The sequence below is a fragment of the Argopecten irradians genome, chromosome 11 (assembly GCF_041381155.1).
Source record: "Argopecten irradians isolate NY chromosome 11, Ai_NY, whole genome shotgun sequence".
NCBI classification, from domain to species: Eukaryota; Metazoa; Mollusca; class Bivalvia; order Pectinida; family Pectinidae; genus Argopecten; species Argopecten irradians.
Window position 1 is genome coordinate 4,751,113 of NC_091144.1, and position 10,194 is coordinate 4,761,306.

General features: G+C 34.9%; 1 long non-coding RNA gene across 2 annotated transcripts; it reads right to left on the reverse strand.

Annotated features, from left to right (window-relative positions):
* Nucleotides 1-266: 266 nt before the first annotated feature.
* On the reverse strand, nt 267-9,872 carry LOC138335741 (uncharacterized). Of its 2 annotated transcripts, XR_011210322.1 has the most exons (4): nt 9,641-9,872; nt 9,343-9,514; nt 795-897; nt 267-383 (listed from the first exon to the last, which is right to left on the reverse strand). It is a non-coding gene; the product is annotated as an uncharacterized lncRNA (long non-coding RNA). The 2 variants fall into 2 exon arrangements; XR_011210321.1 differs by lacking the exon at nt 9,641-9,872 and having other exon boundaries at nt 9,343-9,619.
* Nucleotides 9,873-10,194: the final 322 nt, after the last annotated feature.

A 10,194-nucleotide genomic window follows, 5' to 3' on the forward strand; every position in this document is an offset into this window, starting at 1 on the left:
ATGTCGATTTTTGCCTGTTTGACCCTAAATTTCTCCCTCAAATGAATTTTCGTAGAGTCAACAACTATCTCAGAAGATAGATCACGCCTGGATTTACTTAACTGTAAAATATCATTAAAAACTTTCTGTCAATTTCCTTATTACCCAACTTGCGGTTATAAGCGTGTTGGTAGGTTAAAATCGTCGTGGTTAACATTCGTTCCGAAGGAACGATAACTCTGTTTTCGCACCTTACGTCTCTCATTTCATATTCACAATATAGATAACCCGATGTTGAATCTTACCTCCACGTTCCTAATACGTAAAGCTGGTACTTTTCCATTTGGATTAATGGCGAGATATTCCTCTGAATATTGTTCTCCGGTACCAAGGTCTATATTCATCTACAATTATAGTGGGTCAACACTCTAGATAGGGATTGTTTCTGCATTTGTCATATACCGTTATACATCTACCACAGTTATACTTTTTTCGAAAGACAGAACAGTCATTTTGTCGTTACCAACAGGTACCCAACATTTTACATATAATATTAATTATGAAATGTTCCGAATCCAAGCAAATTCATGGAATCTTTTTCTTATGCTACATTTTAATACTAATTTTGATTTCAAAATTACGTTCGCTAGCTATCATTTTATTTTTCCTTGGAATGACAAATCACCATATCAAAAGATGATATAATTTGCATTTGTTGAAATTATTTTCATCACGCAGATATTGACAATAGAGTACATTTTGCACTTTTATAGTACCATTTTAAAACTCTTTTTACGTTTTGTGTTGTTTCCTACCTTGGTAAATGGTATGCGTTTCTCCAGAAGGGCGATCCTAACCCGACGACAACATTCACTGTGATCATTGTCAAACAAGGTGACCCCATCCTCACACTCAAACCTAAACAGAAAGATTTAATAGGTATAGGCTTACATTGTTTTTACATTAGTAATGATGATAATTAGATCATTACTCGGATATATCAGTCCGTCTTAGTATATATATAACAGAATAACCTCCATTTCAGGTTAGTACCCATTGTGATGTCATTATTTTGTGAACGAAATTCACGTCGTTTTCTCTGAAGACTATGACGTTATGCTCGCAATCACAATGATTCACAATCAATACCTACCTGTGAGGGCAGCTAACTTTGTAACAAAATGCAGACACAGAATATTAACTCCATAAATACATTGTACCAGTATCAGCTATATGCCATAAATTTAAAGAGATCTCGTAAATTGAAATATTATCTTAAATGATAGAAGAACGCAAAAAAAAAGAAATAAATAACACTTGGCCACGATATATTGGTAGAAGGAAGTCATTTTTGATATTGTCATGTAAAGCCTTGGGGTAAATGCAGCGATGTTGAGAATGAGTTATTGTTTATACCTTATCTTATTTCCCATCTTCAAAATTTGTTGATAGGAATTCTGTACCATTCGAACTTTAATTGTTAATTGTCTTACAGTTTTAAGGAACATTGAAAATACGAAAAAAATATAACAATCCAAAGGAGAAAAAATTAGCATCTCGCTCCAATTACTATTAGGTTCTAGGCTCATGCGCGCTAGTAATAAGAAGGTCAATGAATTACTTGGCATAAAATATTATAAAGCGGCAAAAGGCTTAACGCTTGTTTGTGTTACCCATAACCCTACTTGTTACTACGTTCTTTGCTTACTTAACAATTCTTTTTATGGTTTTTTGTTTTGATTTAGATTATATCACGCAAGGAAAACAAAATAAGTTATGTTAGTACTAGCATTTTTTTACCAATAGTTAGATTTAATTATATTTCAACACGTGGTAATATTACCAGTTTTAACAATCACTTCGAACCCTCGTTTTTAATTGATAATTTAACTTAGTTATGGTAAGTAACTTATGTTTTGTCTCGTTTTTAAACTATTCTTCAATTTCGTATTACTTATTCGGCTCTAATTTGTCCAGACAACAATACCAATCTGTTTCATTCATTGAGGAGCGAATTAAAAGTCCTGCTAGGTACCCAGAGTATTTAAAAGTAAACAAAACATTTTCGAAGTACATCGGCCAGATTAACCTGGAAAATCTGTCTTCCATTATGGAAGAATATTTTCGAAACTCCGTGCGACCCCAGAGGTAGGTATATACGGCTCAGTGCATCTCTATACAAACTCAAGCTGATTACGGTCACACAACTCGTCAAAATGTTCCACGACAAAAAGTTTTCCGAACCTATAATCAAGTTGTAAATTAGTTATATTGTAACATCTTATCAGACTCCATCCAAGCCCACTCTTAGAAGGAATATTTGATTATGCATTATTGACAACTGTAATACACAAATGCTTTTTAAAACGATTCCATTCCTACATTATTTTTACGAACTTACTAAAAATGGCCTATATCACAGGTAAAGAAGTTTCTGTTTAAAATTACAGTCTGACTTTAGAAATTCATCATTTATCAAAAAAAATTATTCACGTAAATATCATAGTTTTAATGATGTTTTCATCTCAGTGAAAACCTATTTACGGCAGACACTTTTCTATATAAGGCCGCATACAGAAACATAAAAAAAGAATGAAAGCAATCGTTCACCATGATGTCACCAAGTATTTATATACGTCCTTGATGTCACATACTTGATATATTCGCTGTTATAACCATTTTTAAAAATGCATTCTAAGACATTATAATCATGTATACTACTGTGCTTTCATATCTCCTCCGTATGTCTGCACGTGTGATATTTAATGCAATCTGTCCTGGAGGATGACCGAATGTTGCTATGTTACTGATTATTAAAATAGAACTTGCAAAATCATATAAATTAACCAAGTGCGATTCGAATGAATAGTATAGTTATACATTATCCATTCTTTCGGTATTTCTTCGGTAATATGTTAGCAATGCGCTATAGTGTATGTGTCATAATATTCACTTTGACCACTCGATAGGAGATATTGATGGCAAAAGTTACCAACATCTACCAAACGTGTACTTAAAATGCATGGATTTTATAAATATAAGAGCTCAAAATCAATTTTAACAGTATTTGCCAAAAAATCCATATATTACGCCTATTGTACAGTGAAGTCGGGCCATATGGTAGAGTAAAGCAGCTAGTGGTCTACAACCTCACATTTTTATAGTATCCGATATTATTAGTGATAATATTAGACACGTTCTTTCTCGCCTAAACACATGTTATTTTATGTTGTCCATAATCTATATTGTTACCAATGTTTATAAAGCACCATACATGTTTGTCTATGAATTTCTACAACCTAGTTCATCAAAACGTTTCAATAGATTTCGGAAGAAAAAAAACAGATCAAACTGTTCTAATCGGTATATACAACAATTATTTCAGTATGCCTTGAATCAAGGACGTATATACTTATAAATCCTTGCTTGAATATAAAGCGTTCTATCATTATCAGTGTAAAATATGTTACATTTGGACTTATCATTTAACCATCAAAAACTCGTTATCGAACATCATAATTATCATTAAAGGATTTGTGCAGTCAAAAATGATAATTTCAGTTTATGCTGGAAATGGCTTTATTAGACCATGTAGAAACCTCTCCGTGCCGCGCGCGACCGGAATAACCTGTAAACCGCCGATATCGAGGTCAAATTTTCTGACCACCCGATTATGCATATTTTCTAGCTCTAAACCGTATGACGTCATAATAGTCCGTGGCTTATAGCTGTACTATATAACTGATGTGCTATCACTTACATCGACGGTCACAGGAAAAGCCGATCAAAGATTTTTTTTATGATTACTTTTGAGTGAAGTTAATCGTACAATAACTCTGGCTCGAATATAAATAACTAAAAGAGTGAAATTCGATGTTTTAAATACTCTAATTTATGTTCTAATAGCAGGTATCTTCGTGTAATTATGAAAGAAAATCCACACAGAAATATAAAAGTTTTAGATTTTTTGTCGAGGAGTTCAGCAACGAATAAGCTTTAATTAGATAATATTTTCCTGTAGTCTGTATCTTTGATACATTGTGAATTGCAAAGTTTGTGACTGTAAAATGAAATTTTACGTAACAATTTAAGAAATCCTTGATTAAAGCATCAAGGATATGATGCTTGACATACGTACACACCGATGATTGATCATTACAAACATTGTGTTGTGTGTTGCTAACCGAATAAATCGAGATACATTTATTACAATACCGTAAAACGTTTCAACATGTGGTAGAAAGAATTTACTTTTGATATAAGAAATGATCAAATAATTGAGATATTAAGCAAAACAAACTATATTTTCAGACCGTGAGGTCGCTTTCAATTTTTAATCGATATACGAATAGATACACCGATTATTATAGATATATAATTAGCCATGCCTTTGGTTTGATGGTTATGTAATACCTGGACCAGGATGTTGTTTACCTGTACACAGCGCCATTCATCGAACTCACCTGTAATTACCTGGCCGCGGGCAATTTGCTATTCGGTGGACTTTATCGGGTATTTGCTATTGTCTTACTGTCAATCAGGTTAGGACATCCGTTAATTGGATTGTGATTTGAATTATGGAAACCCCGTACATCTATGCTCTAGGTTTTTTATTGTCACCTCCATTTTTAAAATGAAGATGTAAAAGCAAATGGAAGTAAAATATACCTGATCATACCTAGCAAGGACGTATATGAGTCTCACTTATAAACCTTGCTAGCAAGGACGTATATAATCCTTGTACCTAGGAATATATATTACATCCACATATATATATGTCGTACACAGGTAAAACAAAAATGGAAGGTGACTTATTCAGAAACAAAAATGGTTCTAAGAACTATTTCAACTAAAGGTTTAACCTTAAAAATTATTCCAGTCTAGTACTGTAATTACGGAATCGTGGCATATAGCAATCTTCCGTAATTTCTAAGGTATTAGTAAAAATTCTAAGCATGTATTTTCACCGTTTCGAATCTAAATGTACATGTATAGTCATACAAGAAGGGTTACAACATTATCACACAAAGCATGCTTATTTAAATATCACTTAGTATATTTTTAAAAAGGTACAAGATATTATATCTATTTATAATGCCTGTATACAAGTAATTTCAATTTTCATTTGAACACTTTATGTGGTTACTTTTTGGATTATACGATAAATGTTCATATATCATACTATTAAATATCGGTATGATATACAAAACGATCGACAATGAATATACTATTTTAAGGATTTAGTATAATTTTGAAATAATGAATTTAAATCTACACTTAACTATGATTTAGGACCATATATCAGAAATACCATTGATGTATTTCTGCTTTTTAGTAAACGCGGTCGCGGTGGCCGAGTGGTTAAGATGTCCCGACATATTACCACAAGCCCTCTACCATGTGGGGCAGTTGCCAGGTACTGACCGCTGACCGGTGGTTTTTCTCCGGGTACTGCGGCTTTCCTCCACCAACAAACCTGGCACGTCCTTTCATGACCCTGGCTGTTAATAGGACGTAAAAATAAACAAACCAAACTATTTTTAGTTAACGTTATGGATAAAGTTTCAAAGGCAACAATATAGATATACATATTATTTTCGGTATAAGTTCGGTACTGTTACTCCAATATCACATAACTGATAACCGTCCACATTTTATTTTTACTCAAAAACTGTGCCGTGTTTGCATCGTTATAGCAGAAGTTTGAAATAAAAACACGGATTCTAGATATATTCATGCTAAATTTAGGGATTTTATTCGTAAAAAGATAGTGTTACATTATACTGTTTTTATTACACTGAAATTTACATCATATGCTATCTAAATCTCAGTCCAGACTGATCCGAACATCATTTTGATATCGCTATCAAATTGGACTGATTATCTAATCCAAGGATTTATAAGTGTCTCATATACGTCCTTGTCTAATCTAAAGTAAGATATATGCTTGTCTGAATTTTTGAAGTGGTGTAAATGGAATGTTTTGAAACTGAAAATATCTACATCATAAAGCTAGAATAACCATTTACTCGAAAAACTCAAATTGTAGATCTAACGTATACGTATATATGCTGTATACATGTATAGTACTAGGCTTACCTTGTGTAGCCATGGACTACTCTGACATCACAAGACCACGTGGCCACCTAGCTCATTATCTCTGAACCGTAGTCGACACTCCCCATAAATCACGACCAAAACCAGCCGATAGCGCTAAATTCGTGACTGTCTCTTTACATTACTAAACACCACGCGAGACGCCTATGAACCGGGAATAAAAACCGTTTTTCTAAACAAATGCTTGTCTTATCGAGTCAAACGAAACACCAATGTAAAGTTTATTAAATTTCACAACGTTTATAACTTGTTTTAAGGACGGATAATTTAGAGAATATGTCTTAAATTTTCGTTAAAAAAATATGACAGCTCATGAAACGACGGCCCGCTTCAGAAAGTAAGACGGTAACCCTCGCACCCGCAAGCTACATCAAAGGCTGCGCCGGCGGATATCAAAGGAAAATCAGTCGTCGCTCAACGTCACGGTCAGTGCACAAACACAAAAGCTCCTGCCTTGTACTCCCCCAAAACCCAGTGTGACTTATCCTTCTCATATACGTCCTTATTTATGCATTAGGCCTCAGAGATTTAAATAGTAGGGATAAGAAGGTACCTCATAGCCTTACTTAACGACGCCCGCAGCGGAAGCTATCCCAGAGTGCATCGCGTGTCTACAGTAGAGTACAGTCTAACGACGCCATATTGAAACTACGCTTCGTCCGATGAAGCGATCTAGGCTATAATTCAGGTGATGAACAGAAAATAAACCAAATAGCATAAAGTTTGCTCTTTATTGAAAATGTAATTTATTTGAATAATCCATCACATTTTTCATAATTGTAGAGGTGTTACACTAAATAAACGTAATGCTAACTGTGAATGTCCTCATCCCGGCATGATTACTTCCTCGATCGATACAATGGATCGCCCCGTGAAATATTAATATAATAAAACCCACATACTCTGAATTCAATAATTGACTGATTTCCATTAAAATTTCAAATATTTGTTGCTTGGTAAATTTTACATGATAAAATATTAAATTGATTAAATTTGAACATATTGAACCTTTTGAATTTTCGGAGGTAAAACTGTACACAAATCATCGAAGTTACCCTAAATTTATAATGGCGACGATACTGTTCAGATAGGGTCGTGAAAGATAGCACAATTAAACCCACATACTCTGGCTTATATAGATATATGGTAATATTTACATAAATGGTTAAATATACATGCATGAGATTAGCGTCTCTAATGCAACATTATGTTTAGTGGTTTGTATATAGTCGTATAGTCATATACAGTAGTAGTAATATGCCGTACACAGCTTCATGGGCTAACACTATGATAACTCGCCTCCAGCTATTAGTGCGCAGACGCACGGCTTGGTCTCGCGGTAACCGTTCATCCGTTTACGATAACAATAGGTGGGTACGTGATATCGCGAGAACAGCCCTAGTTACTTATCCCAATGATATTTAAATCTCTGGTTAATGGATAAACTGATAGACAACAAGGATTTATAAGTGAGAAGGATTCGTGACTGTCTCTTTACATTACTAAACACGACGCGAGACGCCTATGAACCGGGAATAAAAACCGTTTTTCTCAACAAATACTTGTCTTATCGAGTCAAACGAAACACCAATGTAAAGTTTATTAAATATCACAACGTTTATAACTTGATTTAAGGACAGAAGATTTAGAGGATATGTCTTAAATTTTCGTTAAAAAATACGACAGCTCATGAAATGACGGCCCGCTTCAGAAAGTAAGACGGTAACCCTCGCACCAGCAAGCTACATCAAAGGCTGCGCCGGCGGATATCAAAGGAAAATCATCCGTCGCCCAACGTCACGGTCGGTGCACAAACACAAAAGCTCCTGCCTTGTACTCCCCCAAAACCCAGTGTGACTTATCCTTCTCATATACGTCCTTGGTTGGGTGGGACTTAATTTTTCATTCATCCAAAGCAATATCCTGACATATTATATAAAAAAAATTTTGGCTGCACAAATCCTTTAACATTACATGCATTACGCTCTGTGTACACTATTTCACTACTTAATACTTTCCGAAAACTCTATTACCTAACATGCCTAATTGATGGATAGAATTAAGTTTATTCTAGGGTACCATAGATGTGCTGGCACGGATAACAATTACTCCATTAGGTTGAGGTCAAGTACCTGCTTGACCACCCGTATCTCTTTAGAAACAACTTAATCTATTACTCCTACAACATTCCGTTTGACGGTCAGACAGGATGACAACTAGTAGTGTTATAGTTAACCGTGGGGGTCTGGGATTAGTTCTGCTGTAATACTACTAAATAAACAGCTAGAGGACCGCACCATTACATAATGTCATTTGTAAATCGTCTGTGAACTGAGCCCTATCCAGAAGTGGTACACAGTGTAGATATGACTTGAAATCTTTTGATCAGGTACATTTACTAAATACACCAACAGAGTTGTGGGGTATATGATTTTTTTTTTCAATTGTAAATACTGACGTAACAACTTTGGTATTAATATCACATGTATGTATGTGTGTATTGGTATTTATTTGGAGAATACCCTGTTTCTCATTAAAACAACATTTAAATAAGGCTTTTACAGCGTATCGCGAGACCTTTTAAGTACGTTATTAATGCATGATATTATAATGTTCTAATATATCAAGGTATAATTAAAGATTGTTGTTGTAAGCGCCTGCATTCGTTCCCATCTGTCAAATGACAGGTATATTTTAGTATGAAATTACTGTGGGGTACCCTATGGGTATGTTATTAAGAGGGAATAAGTGAAATGGATACTCATTCTTGTGTTATATTTCATGGAGTGCAACGAATGAAAGTTTTGTTAGAGTAACTATTGTTATTTATTGTACAAACATCAGTACAAAAATAGCATGCATTTATGTATGGTTAGCTTACATGAGGCCTATCTCAATTTGCATCATCACATTCATGCATATGGCAGTGCATACATCTGATATTGATAGTTTCAGTAAATACAACTTAACATTGGACATTAGCATTTTAAAGGTTTAAATGTCAATTCACTTCTGGATGATGATTTGACACATGGAGTAATGTTTACATAAAGTATTGTTACCTTATCCATTATAGTAATAGAACAATATTACACCTTATACATGTACGTTTGTTAGTATGGGGGATTTAATCACAGCAGGTAGAAATTGGATCCTGTATATTGGGATGCCTGTTAGCAGCTACATAATCATAAGTACATACTTGTGCTATATATAGCCACTTGTGACAGGTAGATACAAGCTCACCTGTTGAGACAGACGCCTTTGATCTGCGACTTCTTCCGTGTTATTTTCCTGTTAAAACAGCCAGAAAAGAGCAGCTCCTATAAGAGTTCCAATCAAAGGCCATATTACACCTGGAATGGTCCAGTCGGTCATGGCCTTCCCACACTATGACATTCCATACAACACTCTCGAGCTACAAGGACATAGAAAACCTTGAGTGAGGACGGTAAAACCGACGAGTATTGTAATTCAGCAGAGCGTGCCAGTATATGGGTAGGAAGGATAAAATGATTCACTCAGCGATTCAAGTTTTACTTACATGTATGTTTGTAAACCCACGCAAGTGAATACATAATCGCTCTACTAGGCTCTAAATTTACAGATTGTAAATACATGGAGCGTTCCTTCTAACTTAATTATCAGTTCGTCTCTTTTGGAGCGCTCCTTCTAACTTCCTTGACAATTCTTCTCCTTTGGAGCGTTCCTTCTAATTCCTGAACAACCTATCTCCTTTGGAGCGTAACTTCTAATTTCCTTCACAATCCAAGCGTTTCAGATAGAAATGAAGGTTTTTCAGGACTGCTGCTACTTGTCGGCCAAGACGCAAAGCGCTTCGCAAATAAAAGAAGATGCAAGAATAGCTGATTTGTTAGTTGTAAGAATAATGTGACTGGGCTGGTCGTGTTGTTTATTGGTTTAGTATCGTAGGTGGAGCTACAGTGGCGTAATAAGGTGAAACGTAATGGGGGGGGGGGGGGGGGGGGGGGCAAAGGAATTTTGCAAACAAAATGTCTTTCATACCCCGATGAAATTAAAAAAATAGTGACTACAATGCTTAATTACACATAATTCTTGTACACATCTATAGACAGT